Here is a 19,384-nt window from a genome sequence, read left to right as displayed (position 1 = left end):
GATGGTTTTCGGCTCGGTGGAGGTTTGCTGAAGTTGTGCTCTTTCTCAAAATCCTCCTCATGTGCCTGCTGATGGGGTAGCAGAGGACTCAGCAAAGTGGCTCAAAGCTGCTCCTTGTCCTTCTCCTACACCCTGCCCTCCCCAGTGCCCCTCTCAGCCACCTCTTTAGCATCAGGAGATGGGGGGACTAATACAGAAGACTATAATTTTCTTGATTTAAGAGGCTGATGGGTTCCCATTAATATTTGGCATGGGGATGTTACCCTTGGCTATGCTCATACACAAGGGCAGAAGTTTCCATCAACAACTTAAAAGTCTTGTAATGGAGGCAAAAAAAAAGAAACAACCCACAACACAGCGTCAATATAAAATCTCCACCAGGGAAATGTGAAGCATTTAGCAACTTGAATGCAAAACACAAAACACCAAATGCTCTTGCAGCAATGCACAAAGCCATGTGCTGTTACCTTTTGACCGAAGAAGTCAGTCAATATTCAAGGTCTTATTGTTCCCAATGGGCTAGAGATATTAATGACAGTTCCAGACACTTCTTTGATGCAATACGATTTAGTTTAAAAGACTGTAAACAGAGTCTTATTTCAATGAACAAACTGGGAATCAAGCAGTTGGACACTTGCCTCAGCTAGGTTATGTTATACTCAGAAATGCTTCAGAGCTTCTTCTCGGAGTGTCCATTCAAGGTCTTCCTCGCTGTCTTCCTCTAGGTGCTGTTGCTCAGACAGTGCCAACCAGTGATAATAGTATTTACTCATATCCCACAAGAGGGGCCAGCAGCCCCCACAGCAGCTCCTTCACAGATCCCCGCTACACCTGCATCTTGGGAAGTGTCACACCTGTTGTTTAGATCCTTCCAGCCCAAAATGCATCTCACTATATTCACCCTGAACAGGAGATGTCCAGACCCTGGCCCTTGAAGCGATGATTGGTCTCTACACTGTCATTCCACCCTCCAATAGCTGTTCCATGGCTAGTGAAGTAGTGTATGGCCATCTGGCTTTTCAGACAGGTAAATCAACACCCCACAGAGAGCTTCCCATCACCTCAAAGCAGAAAGCAAGATTATATCTGGAGGTGTTCATGAGACTAAGACTTTTTCACCAGCAGCAATCACCCTACAGTATCTCATCAAATGTACCACAGCAACATCTACCAGAAATTCCTCTTTTATTTCACCTCCTAAAATCTCGCCCTTGTTGCCTTTTATAACACGGCCACAGGTTTTCTTCTCCTCACACCACTGATCCCCATTCCTGAGGGCTGAAAGTTTGAAGTCTCTCTGTATGCTCCCACATACAGGGACTATACACATCAGGCTGTTTTCCATGCACAGTCTTGATTTTGCACCAAGGAAATGCAATTATTGTTTTCAGTAGAGTTTTGTTGGCTTGTTTGGTTGCAGTTCAGAATCAAGCTCCCTACAGAAAAGCAGCAGCATTATTTCTGCCCCACAACCCATAGCTCTCCCACACCATGCCTAGTAGCTCTGCTACACAACACCAGAAAACTAGCAAGAGAAACCCTGGCTTGAAGGTGAGTTCATTTCTTGCTGCCTTTCTTTTCTATTTTTTTCTAGCTGACTTGCACCGTCACTACTGCCATAAACAGCCCTGACTTCTCCATCAGCTATTTCCTTCTTCACTTCCTCCTTCACTGAGTGAGTGTTTTTCACATTTGAATAGTACTTGCAAGCTCAGAAAAGCTCATCCGACTGTGACTGAAACTCTGGCACATAGCTTGATTTTTTATCCCCTTTTACTGAACTTAATTTTTGCATGATATGCTGCCAACTTCAATTTTTCCCCTTCCCTCTATATAAACAATATTCCTCTTCCAGATATTTCTTACACATTTGATAAAATGTGTTGCATACATAAGATGACTTTGGCTCAAATTTATAAAGATTTGGCATAAAGGAATATACTAACTCAACTTTGATTCACTAAAAAAATATGTCATTAAGAGCTGTATACACTTCTGATTTTAGTGTATAGCAGTGATTGACTGTTTCAGTTGTAAGTGATGAAGGCATGGCCAAATATAAATAAAAGCTGTTACACCACCTTTCAAAGACGTGTCTTTTATTTGTTTTATAGGAATGGATTATGTTCTAAAGTTTTCAGGAGGTGTTGCAGTGGCACTTCTGCAAGTACAGCAGTGTTAACCTTGGTTCCCTGGCCAGATTCCAGCGTGGTTAATTATATTCTGCACACTGTGAAATTCCCACATAATTTTCAATTAAGGAAGTTATTTGCCACTTCTCCCACTCATTGAAAATTGTTGGTAAGATCTGCTGCACACAAAATGGTTGCTGTGCTCCGTTCTAGTGGTATCTGTATGATAGCCAACAATCAAGAGCAGAGACTACTTGGATATAAAATAAGTTTAGTCCTTAGTTCTAATGAAATTCACCAGAAATTCCCTGGTCTCATTCCTCACAGGCAAAAAAAGGACAAGGTCTGGGAATGCACGAAGATATTTAAATCCACTCTTGAATCTTGCTTTTCTAGAATTATTTGGAGCAGATCTGCACCTAATCTTGAACCAGAGTAGAAAAAAGTTTGCACTAAAAGATGCTGATTTGTTGTTCAGTCCTTCAATAGAAGGATTACATCTGGCTCTTAAGGTCCCTTAAGAAGAGGGAACATTTAAGCTACCATTCATACCACCCTTCCACAGACTACCCCTGGCAGCAAGACCTCCAGCAGTGAATTTTCTCCTTGCTGGACAAGGTATCCTCAGACACAGCCAGATATATTGTCTTGCTGTATGCACGAGTGGGTCCTCAGCTCACAGCGCCCCAGCAGACTCTGAGCTTGTTCTCCAGCCCATTTGCCATCTCAGAGTGTTGTTGTTGCCCATGGAAGATGGAAAAGAGCAATGAGAAGGAGATATCATCTACAGGACAATGACCCCATGTCAATAGCTAGAATATCATGCCAGATACTCAACCACACGCCTAGCTAAGCTGCTGGAGAGCCACTTCCAAAATGATCAAGCCTATCATCCAACACCACTTGCAGCCTAGCACTTTCAGCATCCACTGATGAGGCCAGATCATTCTCCAGCCAGACAGCAGAGAGGATGCTGCCAGGACCACCAAGTGCTGCAGACTTCACAGATCGCACAAAGAAAGGAAAAGTCCTTGCAGTTCAGCCCTGAGATTGAGAAGGTGTACACAGGAGAGTTTTGTCCAAATCAAGGCTGAAGTTGGCTACAGGCTATGCCAGAGTTTCTCTTACAAAGAGGACGTCTGCTCTTATATCATCACATTCTTCCCTGTCCTTGTCTTCAGTGACTTGTTCCTGCTTGGCCTTAGAACACTTGAGTATTGTTTCTTTCCTTCCAGCCCTTCCAAGTTTGACTCACTCTGCTACTATTAAATTAAAATAATATTATATAATACTTTTCACTAGCTCTTCTTTCACCATTTTTCTTCATGTTCTCCATTCCCCATTGTCGCCACTACAAACTGCTGTGTTCAGGATGGCCACTAAGTGTTGGCTTTCCTTTTCCCTCCTCATCAGAAACATACCCTTTTGTGAAGAAATAAAAAGGAAAATCTTTGCTGCATCCTGTATTTTTTTCCTTCCCTGGCTGAAGATTCCTCCATACTGCACAGATCAGCTGTTCCCTCCTTTTCCAACAACCTCATGTAACACAGTCACGGCACTCTGTATACTGAACTGGCCTACCCTTCCTAAGGGTCTGTCTCAAATATGTACTCCTCCTTACCAATCTCAATTTTACATATAAATACATATGTACCTGCCAAGACTTCTGTGTTGCAACGTCATCTTAAAATACCGTGCCACCAAAGTCTGCCCTCACAAGGTATCTTATGAACAGATCCCTCAGGTACTCACTTTTGCCCAAGAGTCACACCTGAGCGTTCCCACCCCCAAGTACAAAGACCTCTTGCCCCTCTACTATTGTACGCTCAGTCCTGAACTCTGTCTCATCATGACTCATAATTTGTAAGATTTTAAGTGGGAATCTTGTATTATTTTTAGTGTGAGAGGACAGAAGCCTGGCTGAGTGAGAGGAGAATGGCAGAAGAGTCCAATCTGGCACATTTTTCTACTGATGGCGCCCTCACCATCTCGTTTATTAATATGTTCTAAAGAGTAGCTTATTCCATGTCTATGTCACTGTAAAGAAGATCTCCAGGTATTACGTTACATTATGGATTGCTACAATTGATGTTGTCTATGCCAGAAGTACAGTCTCCAAATACAGTCACCGTTTTGAAGGCCAAATTGTTCACTAATGGCCTAAATCTGTCAAACAGGGGCACTTCCACTGACCAAGTGATAAATTTAATCCATGAGAAAGCTCAAAGCACATAAATTATATTGTTCCCTATCCAACTAAGCTAAAGAGTGGTTAACTCACTGTGAAGCTGTTATTTTATAACATCTGAAAAAAAAATGTTCATAATAATGATTCTGTGGAGGCCCTTTTAGAAGTGGGTATAATATTGGAGCGCCTGTGGTAGTGACCCCCTGGGAACAGCCCCTTGTAAACCATTCATAAACAACGTGGAGAGGGGGAGCTCTGTGTGTGGTCCTGACTTGATCTGGCAACTTTGGAAGCTGAACAACTCAAGGTGGATCCATTTCTTAATTGCCTTATTTGTTTTGAAATCTCTCACCATCCTTCAGATGACCTTCATGTGAGCGTGAGGCAAGAACTTTAATTACTGTTGTACATAAATCTAATGCTTATCACAGAGAGGCCCTCAATCTCTGCTGGAATCTCTATGCCTTACTGCAATAAAAACAAAGTCATACTCCCTCTAATTACAAAACTAGCATTTAATCTCTCCATTGCTAAGTCTGATGTTGCCAACAGTGCTCACAGACCAAGTCCTGGTAGCTGGCAGACAATAAATTCTATGAATGCTACGTGACAGACATCTATTTTGAAGATCCCCCTCAGCGCCTTGACTTCCCGTGAGTTTCTCAAAATAACCTGGTAAACAACTTCTATTGCTGATGGCAGGGGCACCGCTAAAATTGGTCCCTGCTTGTCCACACAAGCCCTGGGATTCCAGGACTTCAGCAATCCGAGAATTCTGTGGCCATACTGGGCATATGAGGAGACATATATTGCAGTTTCTTGGAGAAACTGAATTAGTGGTGGCATTCAGACCACCCTAGCTTGTAATTTTTAAAAGGTCACCTCACAGGCCACTGGTGCAGGCACAGGAAGCGACTATGTTCTTATTTTATACCACTGCACTGCAAAAAAAGTCCCTGTGACAGAAGGAAGTAGCAAATAGCTGTGGATCTAACATTTCTGAAGAGTCTGGTGGCAGAAACTTGTATGGAAACCCAACTTTGCAAACTATTCCCTTCCCCCAAATACTAATTAATATAATAACTCAATAGCAGTGCTTTACATCAGGAAGGGGAATATTTTGCATGAGCTATTTATAAGTATGAGAAAGTCTGCCTGACACATTTCAGAACAAATAAGAAGGTGTTGTCCTTGCCAGAAGGAGGTAAAATCTTATTTCAAAACTTGTTTAACAAAAAAAATGTTATCAACAGAGGATGATGAGCAGGAAAAAGAACGGAGATTACCTGAAGGAAAAGGATGTGGACCTTGTCTCATCTGGATGGGATATATACATTTCTGCTAAAAATAGTAGCAAATCACCTTCACAGAGAGGTAGGACTTATTAAATATCTGAATGAAAACATAACAAGGACTTATTTCCTCTGTGGGCATTAAATGGAATGTAATCCTCTCATGCTTATCTTTATTTGATGTGAAATCAATAAAGCCAACTAGGGAAAAAAAAAAAAAGAGAGAGAGGTAATTACGGTAATTATTTCTTGTGTACCAAGGTTTGACATCATCTGATGGGAGGTTAATTAATAGTTAACTTGGCCTGTTCAATTACCTAGTGAAATTAACTTGGTAAACCTCTGGCTGTAACTAACTCATAACTTGAGATGAATTTGTTCACATCTGACTCTGGTCCATGTCAGACTGGGGTCTTTAATGACCAATGACTCTTGAAGATATTTAGATGAGCCTTCTGTATTGCTGCTCAGAGAAAACAGACCATTGTTTGCTCCTAACCTGTGATTGTTGAGAACACCTGTATTTGTTCTCTCCTAATAGTTATGACCAGCTGGCATGGAAGTATCTGGACACCAGCATCCTGTGGTTCTCCAGTCTGACACACAGATGCCAGTGCTGTCATTTGACATGCAGTAGCAAGGACAATGTTGATTTCTCCTGGTTAATATCTAAGCATCAGCTACCTAAGCAGAAGATTAACTCAAAAGAATAGTTAGTAATCCTATACTGTGCAAACAATGCAAGTCAGGTCATCTGTATTTTCCGCTTGAGGCTCTTCTAATTAACTGGTAAGATATCTAATAGATGTAAGATTTGGAAGAGACATTACAGCCTAAGTCCACGTTGCCTGGGCTTCTCAGTAACATTACACTTGTAATGGGTTTGAGACCCGCTTCTCTCACTCTTGCAAGATCTTGTTGATGTTTGTACAACATTTAACCAAAAAGAAGCTGCCTTGCTTCTGATAAGTCCAGGAATACTCTCCATTTGTGACTCCACTTCTCAGCTAAGCAGCACCTGGAAAAGGTCTTGAGTCCTGGAAAGATCAGTCATCCCTACTGTTAAACCACAAGAATGGTCCAATTACAGCAGTGGTTGGGCACATGCCAGCTAGTACATCTCCCAGCAGCTCTCAGTCATTGTTCAGGAGTGGGACAATGTCTAGGAGTGAGGCCAGCAGGCAGACTGCTTGCTGCCACCCTTCCCTGAGCACCAAGGTCCTTGGCTCACCCAGACTACTGCCACTCTCCAGCAATGAGGCTAGATCCAGGCACCATGAGTGTACTAACACACACAGCCTCAGGTCCCAGGAAAAAAAGCTGGGTTAAAGCTGCCAGAAGATATAAAAATGAGCAGAGTTGCTCAGTACTCAAAAAATAAAAAAGTTATACTGAGCATTTTCCAAAGCTAAAAGGAGAACTTCATTGATGATAGACATGTCACATCACTGAAGCGCTACTGGATGAGCGCTTTCTTACATAGGAAGATGTGGAATTATGTTAATCTTAAAAGCATTTTCTTTTTTTCTTTTTTCTTTTTTTTTTTTTTTTGTTTGTTTGTTTTCATATTATAGTTTTGCTTTCACTTTCTCTTTTTCTCCCTGCTCTTCCCTTACCCACTGTTAAAATGAAGCAGGGGTTTGGGATGAAAAGAAGGAGAGATCAGTGGTGTTCTGCTCTCATTTGTTTTTCTTCCTTTCAGATGACAGTAAGGAGAAATAAACCACTTCTCCTGCCGAAGTAGAAAGAGTCACAAGCTACCCAAAAGAAGATGGAAATGAGAAAGAGAATTTTTGGTAAAAAAGAATTAATAGACTGAGGGCCCAAGCAGAGAGAGGTAAGGCATTGGAAGCAAGGTTGCATGTGATGGTTGACTGGAGATGAAATCCATCTGAAGCTGACCAGCTGCTGTGAGTGTTTGCTCAAGCTGTACCAATACGACTCAGACAATGAGTCTTCTGCTGGTTCAGGTCCAACCTCAGTTCTTCAGCTCAGTCTGCATCCTATGGGTGTCTGCATCCTTCACAAAAACAAACAAATAAATAAATAAATGAGCATCAAGGTGAAAAGAAGGGTTTAAGTGGGCATATGGTACCCTTAGATGGGAAGGGTAGAGTAAGAGTTTTCTTTCTATAGCAAGGAATTTTGTTTAGTTTCCTGCTTGGGGAAAAGATATAAGTGGTGTAAGGCACAAGCAAACAGAACGCAGCATGGTATCTGTCAAGAAAACACCAAGAGAAGAAAAGTCAGAGAGTCATGAAAGAATGGATACTAGTAATTAATATTAATCAAGTTCCTTTGAATCAGAAAAGTCAAATGTTTGAAATATACTTCATTTGCAAACTAAATTCAGACATGATCAGAACTGAAGTAGTTGATACACAGATACTTTTCCTAGGGAAGGCAGAAGTACTAAATACAGTCCAAGACCTGATCCCGCCTTGTTCATATTTCCTGTGGAAGCTGCAGTCTGAGCCAGTGGCAGAATTTGGTTTGCTCAAAGAACTCCAGCATGTAATTATTCCAGTCATGTATTCTTTCCTTTGATAATGCACTGATTTAACAAATTCACAGGTAAATCACTTGAGAAATAAAGAAATCCTTTTTCATGCTAAGATAGCCTTGGAAATTTCCCAAAGCTTAACAAAGCCTAAAATAGAGGCCAGTTCTTGACCGGCTCTTATGCGGCACAGCAGTATTGCCATGCAAAATCTTGCACAGAAGCATTAAGAGTCATTGGCTTGAAAAAATAAATAAATAAATAAATAAATAGCCATGGAGACAGTGCAAATCAGAGACATTGCTAAGCATTTTGTCATTTGTGGCTGATCATGCTTACATGATGATTACCCATGCTCAGTTTCAGTTATTCAACAGGAATTGCCAACAGAGACTGAAACCCTGGTCACTCTGTGGTCTGAGTCCTGAGAGAATAGAGGATTTCATACCACACTGCATTTTGTAAACAACAATTTGTTGCATACAAAAAAAATCCCATAAATATTATTTATCTTAATGTAGATCTCAAAGTGTTCAAAAGCCAATGTTAATCAAGGTTCAGTAACAGATTTAATAATTCTAAGCCTTTTTTTAATTTTATTTTCCTATTTTATTATATAAAAAGAAAAGCAATGGCCATTATGTCCTCATTTGTAAACATTTTATTTGATGCTTGAGACTGGAAACTATGTTAGTGTTGTTTGTCCTGTCAAGGGCTTTGGAACGGTCTGAAGTCTACAGAGCTACATCTGTTGCTATTTATCATGTTTTTTCCCTATTTCTAAAACAGTTTATAAAATGAAGAAAAATCTTAAACATTGCAAATAGATTTTAATAAGGAGGCTTTTTCTTCCTAATAGATATCAATTACTCTTTTTTCTTCCAAAGAGAATATGGGTCTTGTAACACAGAGAACCAAAATGCTCCTCAGTTTTCCATCTTGCTTGTGGATGCACAAGTTTAGAAGAGGACTAACAGCACAGAGGCTCAAACTGCTATCCACATTTATGTCCTTTGCACGTTCTTACACCTGGATCATGTCTGGACATGATACTTAGAGATATGGTTTGGTGGGCAGTACTGGTGGTAGGTGAACTGTTAGACTGGATGATCTTAGAGGTCTGTTCCAACTTTAATGATTCTATGATTCTGACATTCACAGGAGGACAGAACCCACTGCGACTCTTCAGAAAGGAATAAAACACAACATCCATCTTAGCACTGTTGCAGTTTTAAGCACAGAGTTGGAGAAGTGCTGTCTGAACCCTCACCCAGAGCCACCAGCAGTTCACATTTATTAATGTGCTTTTACTCTCACAACACCTTGAGGAGGTGAAAGGCGAGGAAGGAAAATTTCATACCTGTTGTATAGGAAACTGAGCCAAGGATTGAAAACAGGTTTGTCAAATACCATCATAATACCCTGCCCTGTCTGCTATTTGTCATCCTTAATGGCATACCCACTGCTGTGCCAGAGCCAGAATAGCCCACTCTTTCCATGTTTCCCCCCTGCAGGACAGACACAAAAAAGGGCAACCCACCATCTGTGCTTTTGAGTACTGCCCGGGTCTGGCAGAAGCAGTGGGATTTTAGCATGCAGTTAAATATGATATAGTCTACTTGCAATTAACCCATTCCTAAGGCATAGCCTAGAAAGAGGCAAAGACAGAGTGCAAAGCAGTAATGAAGAAGCTATCAAGACTGGCAGCAGCAGCAGAGCTGACGATTTATTGAGGATGGACAGAGAAAAGCTTTACACTCAGTATTTAAAGAAAGTATATTCTTGAAATAGAAGTGATATGATCTAACAGAGCCATAGGCGGAGGATGTATATTCAGTAATTAGATGGAAAGCAGCACACAAAGGGACTTGAGGATAAAGAAAACAGAAATAGGAGGACATTCCAAATATTAGCCGTCCTCCAGGTGGAAAAATGGGGCTATACAGGAAGGTTTCAACTTTTAGAAGCAACACACAGATTATGAAGAAATTCATCATTGGTATCTCTACCTCATCTTCCTAAGAAGATTTTGAGTAAAAATTCCTTTCTGATATTCCAGCCGTATTGACAACCATGGAGCTATGCTTTCCACCTGCCTTTGTGACACTCCTCTTCTTAAATGTAGAACAGTGTGGACAAAGTTTTAAATATTCAGCGGGAAAATTATCACAACTCACATAGTACTTCCCATAGACTATAGCTTTTGCTTTTGCAGATAGTAAAGGGAAATCCCCAGTTACGGTCCATCACTTAGGAGCTACTTCCTCTTACTGTTTTTACAGTTGATAGAATTCAGAATATAAAGATAAATGGTTTAAAGAAGTAAGAGTACAGTTGGCATAGTACAGTACAGCTGGGAATTGGACTAGATGACCCTTGAGAGTCCATTCCAACTCAAACGATTCTATGATTCAAAGTACAGCAGCAGTTATCTTTAACTGAAATTGTTTCAGTTCTGGTTACATTTTGGCCTCATAGCAAAATAATTAATAGAAAATACACGTTTCAGAGGCACAATTTAGCTAAAATACTGAACTTTTGGCAATGGTTGCCATTGTGAAATGTTGACCACAGGTAATTATTTTGATTTTTGTTCTGTTTGCATCTTTGGCCAAGATTATGTGAGAAAAATCCAGCCCAAAGCTCTAACCAATGGCTTGAACTGACTGCAACAACTTTGTGTGTTATTATGCTGATAGGCAATTTAGTCATTATAATATGAGAAGTTAGCGCAATTCAATTTCCTTTTAATTTCTCCCTTTTCCTCCTTCATTTTAATTAAGTTTTATAATTATTACTGTAGTAATGTTACTAAGCACTCACAATGATCATGATTACAAAAAAAAAAATAAAAATAAAAATAAAAAAAAATCCACGTTTTCCAAATTCTCAGCCTTTCTTTGGCCCTTTCATCATACTGGTAGCTGCAAAAAGCCCATAAATCTAGTGCAAGAAACACTACAGACCATTTGTGCCACATTCCTGATTTAAGGAATATACAGTATTCAGGAGGCAGGTGAGATGTTTTTTTAGCAGCTAAGTACAACATGCAACAAGTTAGGCTGCCTTTGGAAATTACAGGGTCCAGCAAAAGCTATGAGTGGCGTAAAGCTGTCTTTACTTCATCTTCTCACGTAGTCCCAGTGGTACTTTGTGTGCATCCACTATCCACACTGACTGCTCCTGCACTCTCAGAACAGTCAGAAACACTCCATGTCCCTTTGAAGGGAAACTTCCCTTTGAAGGGAAGTTGTTCTTCAAGAAGGAAGTCTTAAAGGTGCAGGAGCAGGCTGTCCCCCTAAGCTGCAAAATGATCCAGCAGGGAAGAAGACTGGCGTGGATGAATAGGGAGCTATTCTCGAGGCTCTGGGAGAAAAAGAGAATCTACCTCCTGTGGAAGAAGGGACAGGAAACTCAGAAAGAATACAGAGAGAGAGCACAGAACCCTTTGCTGCTCTCAGGTCCATAGGGTAGATGAGATTCACCTAAGAGTGCTGAGGGAACAGGTGGAGGTGATAGCCAAGCTATCACCAGGGTCCAGAGGAGGGCCACAAAGATTATCAGGGGACTGGAGCACCTCCCCTATGAGGACAGGCTGAAGGAGTTAGGCTTGTTCAGCCTGGAGAAGAGAAGGCTGCGGGGTGACCTCATTGCAGCCTTTCAATACCCGAAGGGAACCTACACCCAGGAGGGGAGTAAACTCTTTAAAAGGGATGACAATAGCAGGACTAGGGGAAATGGATCCAAGTTGAAAGAGGTAGATTTAGATGTTAACATTTCAGATGTTAGGGGGAAGTTCTTCACTAGGAGAGTGGTTAGGCCCTGGAACAGGCTGCCCAGGGAGGTTGTGGATGCCCCGTCCTTGGAGGTGTTCAAGGCCAGGTTGGACGGGGCCCTGAGCAACCTGATCTAGTAAATGTGTATGTTTGGTGGCCCTGCTAGGCAGTGGGGTTGGAACTACATGATCCTTGAGGTCCCCTCCAACCCGGGTCATTCTGTGATTCTATGATTCTATCAGCGCTCCTTGTTGACTGGTGAGGTACCAGAAGACTGGAGGCTTGCCAGTGTGACTCCCACCTACAAGAAGAGTTGTAAGGAGGACCCGGGGAACTACAGGCCTGTTAGCCTGACCTCAGTGCCAGGGAAGGTTATGGAGCAGATTATCTTGAGGGAGATCACGTGGCATGTGCGGGACGGTGGAGGGATCAGGCCCAGCCAGCATGGGTCCATCAAGGGAAGATCCTGCTTGACCAACCTGATCTCCTTCTATAATCTAATGACCCGTCTGGTGGACAAGGGAAAGAATGTTGATGTAGTCTACCTAGACTGGATGATCTTGTAGGCATTTTCCATCCTTGGTGATTCTGTGATTTTGTGAAAATGCTGGGCATTGCTTAAATAGAATAAGGAATGCATCTATTTCCTGCTCAGATTAGCATCTCTTGGAAGGTGTTTAGGAACAAATGTAAGTTCTTGCTTTCTGCACAGTGTTACTTGAAAACAGCCCTTTACTTGTAGACAGTCTTACATTTGCAAAAATGTACCCAAAAACTAAGAAGTCACTGGAAATCAAGGCAGATATCACCATGGTTTATTAGAGAGTCATAGAATCATTAAAGTTGAAAGAGACCTCCAAGGTCACCTAGTCCAATAATCAGTCCATCCCCACCATGTCCACTGACCATGTCCCTTAGTGCCACATCTGCCCTTTTCCTGAACCCCTCCAGGGACAGTGAGTCCACCACCTCCCTGGGTAGCCTGTTACAATGCCCCACTACTCTTTCTGAGAAATGTTTCCTAATATCCAACCTGATCCTCCCTTTGCGTAACTTAAGGCCATTCCCTCTCATCCCATCACTGTTACCTGGGAGAAGAGGTTGACCCCTACCTTGCCACAACCTCCTTTCAGGCAGTTTTAGAGAGCAATAAGGTGTCTCCAGAGCCTGTTCTTAAAGGAGAAGGTGATGAACATGAGACAACAACAGATCCATGAGTATTTTGGTCTTCAGCGTTATGAATACTTCAAAACAGCCACATGAAAGTTAATAAAATCACCATAGAAAGCAAGAGGATATGCATTTAACATGCTTTATTAGCAAAATCAAAAAAGTATTGAAACTCCAGCATATTTGCATACTCACAATCTCAGTGACTTTGCAAGAAACAAATGACACAAAACCTCAGCTCTTGCAGAAACAGATCCTTCTTTGATTTTCTGTTCCCCTTAGCTTCTAAAACTCTCATCTACATTCTGATTGTCTTTGCCTTTAAATCCCTTTTACTGCTAAGTAATTCTGTATTTACCTCACTTCTACATCATAGTGCCACAGCCCTGCCAAGCCTTCCCTTTCTGAGGATCTTGTGCAAGTAGGAGTAACTGGGATGTTTGTGACACAGATTTCTCATCCAGTTTACAAAAATACAAAATAATAAATCTGTGTTCCAGAGAAATAATGCATTCAGCTGTTCCATTACTAGGTATCACAAATCTCTTTCAAGATTTCTGTTAAACCTTTGCCTCCAGAATGGGTTGCTCACTTCTGTTATTCTAAATATTCCTATGTCTTTTACAGAAATGAACAAATATTTATGATAGGCATCTCAGAAACATGCTCCTAGTACAATAATTCAGTCCTAAATGTTTTAATGCAACACACTGTAGCTTAATCCTCAAAGGTCATGAACTCCTTGCAATTTAGAGAGACCGGATATCATTTTTAGGGAACATGCAGACATACTTTGTTCCAGGTTTATGGAAAAACTCTCCAATTTATATGTGCAGATACTGTGATGGCTGTGACAGCCTATTCTGGACCCATGGATCTGAGCTTTTCTCCCTCCTCTGTGCCTTCTGAGCCCATTCATGGTACTTGCAGCTCCACATCAGGATAACAGTCACTATTAAATCCCATGTTTAAGCTTCACCTGTACGTATCAGATGCTTTTTCATGCTCGGGATCACAAGCTTTGAGGTCTGCAAAGGATTTTCCCTTAGGCAGGCTGGAAGAAATTTGTTTTCTCTGCCTCTTGCAGGGCAATGCATCATGCATCGTCTCCATTCATGCAGTCACAGAAGTACAAGAGGCTTCCTGTTCTCCACCAACAACACTCGCATTTTGACAAGAGCAAGACTTGCACCCCCCTGGGATCTGAGCAAAAGGTGACAGCGATGAACAGGAGAACAGACATAATCTCTGTGAAATCTATGAAATGTGACTTGGCACTAGAATCTGAGCACATTTACTCATTCTTTGGAGAGTCTGGTTTACTACCTTCTCAGCCACCAATAGCTAATGTAATTAACAGTGCAAACGAATGTGGCAATCGACTCCTACTACACTTACTTGTAGATGATGTCATTTGGAAAGGATCAGTTATACAAATTACCAGAGGAACAACTGGATTGGGAAACTTGGGGTTGCTCTGCAACAGGTACAAGACTAGGCTGTGGAAGTTATGTGTCATATTTCACACTTCACATAAGTAAATGGCAAGTGTAGCTCCATACCATATCTGTGGTGTAGGTAGCAACATGGTCAGGAATTGCCATTATCTCTGCAGAGAGAAAGGCGCAGTGGCAATGGCATCTCTGCAGAGAAGCACTTCAGCTGTAGAAAACTGTAAACTTAACTTGGGTTTAACTCATCTTTTTCTTTTCCATCTTCCTTACTTTTATGTAGTGTCCCAGTTAATTAATTAGTTCTCTCCTTGGATTAATAAAGCTGCAGCAGATTCCACACGAGCTGTCAATTTCTGGCTTCCAACAGTCAAACACGACCAATTCAATGTTTCCTGAGACAGATATAAATAATGGCATGGTTGTAACAAGTTTTGAGTGCTCCAACCTCCCAGTTTACTCAGTGGACTCAGTAGGTATTTTTCACCTCCAGAAAAGACTATGATGCCTGACTTGCAGCACCATGTGTTGTATTTTAGCAAATGATTTGACACAAAGCAATTGGTAAGACACAAGACCAAGGTCATCAAGGATTCTTTAAGACTCTTTCAATCTCTACAGTTGTTTTATAGAAATGATGCATAGAAAGGTGTAAATGTTTAAGTATGGGAAAGCTTTTAAGGAGTTCAGTAAAACTTTGGAAAAGGCATCCAACATGGCTGAAAAATATATGCATGTATTCTGTTCTTTGTCATTTCAGCGGTATGCATGGTGGTGTGCTTAGCACAACTTCAGTGTTCATTGACATTGTACAATGAAAAGCAATTAATCAAACCTTATAAAGAAATAGGGAAAATGTACCAGCCCTAGAATATGTCAAGCTTGACTTCTCCAAGTTTATTTTCTTTCTCTATATAAATCAGAGTTTAATTTACTCTAATTGTTGTGGGTTAAATGTAAAAGGTATGGCTAAGCAGCCACTGAATGTTTGAGTTTATTTCAAATATTTGGACATATTTGGTAAGATTTTCAGACCCTGCTCCATCTCTGTCTCTTCTGCTCTGTGGGAAGGCTGTTTCTTAACAGCATGACAGTCCTTTCCAGATTTTCCCTGCATTGGGTTGAAGTGAGTGCAGGACTTAGCTGGGGTTCTCAGCCAGCCTTCCATTTTCAGGACTTTAGTTAATCACCTTTCTTCCCCTTCCCTTTCCTCCTACTCAGATCTCTCATAAATGACAGAGAAAAGCCATTTAGTATCTTATCTATGGTCTTTATAAGAAAGTTGGAAGTTCCTAGTGTCATTCTGACAGAAAAGTAAAATCCACATAGTAAATCCCTTCCCATCACTAGCACTACTTTTTTGGTAAGCAGTAGATTTGTGTATTATCCCAATAATCTCTACAATGATCTCTCTGCAATATTTCTTTAGTTCTTGCCCTAACAAAGCTTAAGCCAACATAACAGAAATGAAGAATGCTCCTGCTCTCCAGCGATATGCATGCTAGGAAGAAACATGAAGGCTTTTAATCTGCTATGGCCAGGGTACCATGTGAAAGGCACAAGATGGGGTTGTTAGGAATGCAACCTCACCTGGATAAAAACTGTTGCTTAATCACAAGCAGAGCTAAATCCAGCCCTGACACACAAGAGGGAAGAGCAACTGGTGCTTGTGAAGCAGTGTGGCCACCAAACTGGCATCTTGCATGGAAACCAAAAGTTGTTCACTGTGGCTATGCATGGATACAATAAGTAAACATGCTAAAATAGAAGTAGCTTGGATAGAGAAGGCTCCCATGCCATATCAGATCATTCATTCATCCTTTCAGCTGTGGGCTATTTGCTGCTGCTGCATTTCTTTCTGTTTTATTTGAAGCAGGGAATGGGGGCAGGTGGGAAGAAGGGGGAGCTCCTCATTGCTGCCCCAATGAATGAAAGAGCGTTGGAAAGAAAGGGGAAGATAGGTGGAGGAGCAAGAGAAAACAGCTGAGCCAAATATCTCCACCACTGCTACCTTATGAATCATAGAGTTGCCTATACAAGTTAAAAAAGTAAAAAAAAAAAAAAAAAAAAAAAAAAAAAGAAAACTGAAGTGACCTCTTTTTTGCATCTGCAAATTTGCTATGTGGGTTTGTGCAACTTCTTAAAATCCTCTGTATCTAAGATACTCGGCTTTCAAAGTGGAGTAAGGGGTTCTGTCCTTTAGAAAACCTCATGCGAAAAACACTTAGTGGTATGTCTCATTTTTACCAGTGCAGCTGTCCTGCTCAATTTATTTCTTCCTGGAGAAAGTGTGCTCTACAAAATAAGTTAATACATTTTCTTGGCTGTATTTCTCCCCACAGTCCCCAGTTTCACTGAACATTGTAGCAGACAAGCAGAAGATACTGTTCACAAAGTATTTTTCTCTTAGAAAATCAAAGGAAATTAATTGCTTTTCCATATACTCCCTTAGTCAATGGTGAGCTCATGCACAGTATCAAAACCATACTTCTTAAAAAATATATCATATTTTATCTAAATTTTATCTATCTTGCACTTCAGCAGTCTACTCCACACCCAAGCTGCAGAAAGCAAAGGTAAGATCTTGAAGTAGGAAGATCTGTCTGCTACAAGTGAAGATCAGGTTCGAGACCATCTAAAGAACCTGAAGGTTCACAAGTCCATGGGACGTGACGAGATCCTTACACAGTTTCTGAGGGAACTGGTGAATGAAGTTGCCAAGTTGTTATCCATCATATTTGAAAGGTCATGGCAGTTTGGTGAAGTTCCCACTGACTGGAAAAGGGAAAACATATCCCCCACTTTCAAGAAGGGGGAAAAAAAAAGAAGATCCAGGGAACAACATGCATGTCAGTGTCACATCTGTGCCTGGCAAGATCATGAAGCAAATCCTCCTGAAGGCTCTACTAAAGCATATGGAAAATAAAGATAAGGTGCTTGGTGGTAATTAGCATGGCTTCACTAAGGACAAGTCACTCCCGACAAACTTGGCGGCCTTTTATGATGGAGTTACAGAGCCAGTAGATAAAGGAAGTGCAACTGACATCATTTACCTGGGCATGTGCAAAGCATTTGATGCTATCCCACATGACATCCCAGTCACCAAATAGGAGGAAAATGGATTTGATGAGTGGACCACTTGCTGGATAAGGAAATGGGTGGATGATCACAATCAGAGAGTTGAGGTCAACAGCTCAGTGTCCATGTGGAGACTGATGATGAGTGGCATTCCTTGGGGATAGGTGCTGGGACCACTGTTATCTTTGTAGGTGACATGGACAGTGGAATGAAATGCACACTCAGCAGGTTTGCAGATTATAGCAAGCTGAGTGGTGCAGTTGACATGTTAGAGGGAAGGGATGCTGTCAAGAGGGATCTGGCCAAGCTTGAGAGATGGGCCCATGCCAACCTCATGAACAAGGTCAAGTGCAAGGTTCTGCACCTGAGTTGGGGCAGACCCAAGCACAGATTCAGCTTGGGCAGATAATGGCTTTAGAGCAACTATGAGGAGAAGGATTTGGAGGCAACAATTGATGAATGATTCAACATGAGTTGGCAATCTGTGCTTGTAACCCAGCAGGCCAATGGTATCCTGGGTTGCATCAAGAGGAGCATGACCAGTAAGTTGAGCGAAGTGATTCTTCTTCTCTACTCTGCTCTCATGAGACCCCATCTTCAGTACTGCATCCAGTTCTGGGGGGGCCCTCAACACAAGAAGGACATGGAGCTGTTGGAGCAGGTTCAGAGGAGGGACACAAAGATGATCAGGGGGCTGGAGCACCTCCACTAAAAAGACAGGCTGAGAGAGCTGTGAATCTTCAGCCTGGAGAAAAGAAGGCTCCAGGGGGACCTTATAGCATCCTTCCAGTACCTGAATGGGGTGAACAAGAAAGTCTGGGAGGGACTTTTTATAAGGGCATGCAGCAACAGGATGATGGGAAATGGCTTTAAACTGGAAAAGGGTATATTTAGACTAGACATGAGGGAAAAATTCTTTACTGTGAAGGTGGTGAGACACTGCAACAGGTTGCCCAGTGAGGTTGTGGGTGCACCCACACTGGAGATGTTCAAGTCCAGGCTGGATGGGGCTTTGAGCAATGATTCTACGATCCTTTGATACTCTTAAAATCATTCAAGAGTCATAGATTTTGAAGGGCTTTGGACTGGACCAGTTATCTTAGCTGGTATGTAGCTATCCAACTGCACAGATCTTCAATAGTACCTGAAAACAAGAGCCGCAGTCCACCAAACACACATCTTCCCACAGCAACAACTGCCACATCTTAAACTTCAGTGTATGATGCCCACCTGAGACTTTAAGCCTCCAGCAAAACCTTGTTAAAGCATGCAGTGAACTCAACCATCAGTACCAAATCCAGATACCATCCACCTGCTCTTGAATATGTGCACCTGGCACCTTGGCAAACCACATCTAGATCCAGCAGTGATGTGAGTCAGTGGAGAGAGTGGTGACCTGCTATGTGTTGCCATGTGCAGTCTTTCAAGCCACGCTGTACACCAGAAAAGAAATGCTGGCAATAGAAGGGAAAAGGGCTATAAAAACACTTCATTCTCCCATGTATGCGTTTTGGCTACAAAGTTCTAGACATGACACTCTCCTATACCAGAATATGTACTAAACTGAATTCTCGTAAGTCTTTACTGTCATGACCAAGGGATTTCCCTTGATATCCTTTTCACATCAATCATAAATACATCATACATATAGCACCTCATGCAAATGCATTGTTACTCGTGATTAACCAAACTGCAGCAACTCCTCACACTTCAGTGAGCAATGAGTCTACATGTAGGCATAAAAAAAATACCACCTGAAATATTGAAAAGAAGCTTTGAAAGAATTTGGGAATACTT

Source organism: Excalfactoria chinensis, chromosome 1 (assembly GCF_039878825.1).
Source record: "Excalfactoria chinensis isolate bCotChi1 chromosome 1, bCotChi1.hap2, whole genome shotgun sequence".
Lineage (NCBI taxonomy): Eukaryota > Metazoa > Chordata > Aves > Galliformes > Phasianidae > Excalfactoria > Excalfactoria chinensis.
The sequence above is the reverse complement of the archived record's forward strand: the minus strand, read 5'-3'. Positions refer to the sequence as shown.